The sequence below is a fragment of the Sinocyclocheilus rhinocerous genome, unplaced genomic scaffold (assembly GCF_001515625.1).
Source record: "Sinocyclocheilus rhinocerous isolate Xijiao unplaced genomic scaffold, SAMN03320098_v1.1 scaffold3041, whole genome shotgun sequence".
NCBI classification, from domain to species: Eukaryota; Metazoa; Chordata; class Actinopteri; order Cypriniformes; family Cyprinidae; genus Sinocyclocheilus; species Sinocyclocheilus rhinocerous.
In genome coordinates this window covers 90951-92632 of record NW_015638629.1, presented here as the reverse complement: position 1 = coordinate 92632, position 1682 = coordinate 90951, and positions in this window count along the sequence as shown.

The following is a 1682-nucleotide window of genomic DNA, read 5'->3' as shown; positions in this document are numbered from 1 at the left end:
AACTCTGAAAGCGCGCTGCAGGAATCTATAGTGAATGCTAGCCAGCTATATAAATGCAAGGCAGTAAGCTCATTGGCTGCATATGCAGCATGAACCAATCAGCTTGTGCCAAGTCGTTTAACTCTCTGAATATCATCAGTTACGTTAACACCCCGTCAGAATATGCCATCTAGAGTTTCATGACTGAACTACATATTTATCAACAACATTGGTACTTATAACTGACACAAAAGCATTTACAGCTACAGCACCATGTAATATTCTCCATTGCAAATCACCTGAACGCTTATTCAGTGGTGGGTTATAAAGCACCCTCCAAACTGGCTTTATTTAATCTCCCAACCCAAGCTTATCCCTCCACACTGTATCGACCCTCCCATTCAAAGTAGCTTTATTTAAAATTTTAACAAAACACTTTTACATTGCTTTTCCACTAACAGTCTCCAAATCCACATTTTGTAGTTCATCAATGTTCAACAAAATACTAGAATAATCCCATGTATTGGAAAATAATATTTTTCATCAGGAACTAAAAGACCAAGCCTGTATTCTAATAACAAATCAAGTTCCTCTTGAGCAAGCTTTTGCTTCCACAGGTCCACAATTGTCTTAGGCTACGTCCACATAAAGCCAGAGCTTTCCCTATCCAATCTTTTTTTTCCCCCTGGTCTCAAGAAATATCTGCGTCCACACGAAACCACAAAACCTACACAAAACGATGTAGTATACATGCCAGACCAGTATGTGGCACTGTAATTCTGCCACAGAGATATACTAAAAACGGAGAAGACTTGGACTATGCACATAAATCTTGCGCGCGGCAGTTTTATTGGTAGACAACATTTGTGTAAGGCCTGATACATCATCTGTTATATCCAGACAAGCCCCTTTTATGAGCGGTTCCTCCAGCAGCCAAAAAAGAGTGTCTATTATCTCAGGTCTATCAATATTAAAATATCCCCAGATTTTAACCTGTTAACCTGCACCCCCACTTTTGGAACTCACAGCTGAAAATGACCTACCCAACTTAAAATGGTAACAGTCCCTGACAACAGTGGAAAGAAGACACTTTAGGCTTTACTATCCATCATCATAGAGTTGATAATGCTCAAAAAGATAAAAAAAGTTATAGACACTTAAGTGCCTTGAATTGTTTTGTTTTTTTCATATACAAATACATGAAATCAGTCCTGGAGCAATCCAGAAAAGTAATGGGTTGAAAGTCACATGTCTCATGAGTTTATATTTCAAATTTGAAGAAGATAACATGAAAAATGAGATGCCTGCAGCCATTTTCCTGAGACTATGTCTAGTCCCCCCCACCCCGTTTGAGGAAAAATATCCGCCAAATGTAACCCTTACAAATGTAAGGATTCTACAAACTAGTTTAGTCATTATACATATCACGCATACTTTTTCAATGATAAAATAATAGACTGAATCTTAGACATCGTATAAGTGATTTATTTGAGCACTAGAAAAATACAATAAGAATAATTTTTGAGTAATAAAAAGAAGAGAGAGAGAGAAAAAAGAATTAGCTTTGTATGTTAAGAACATACTCTGTTTGCCAGACATACAGCATTCACACTGATTGCTGGTCATACAGTCAGTAATCACATGTTGATGGCCGGTGTTGTGCCGAATTCTGCACCCCTGCCAGATTATGCACCCCCTCGTTG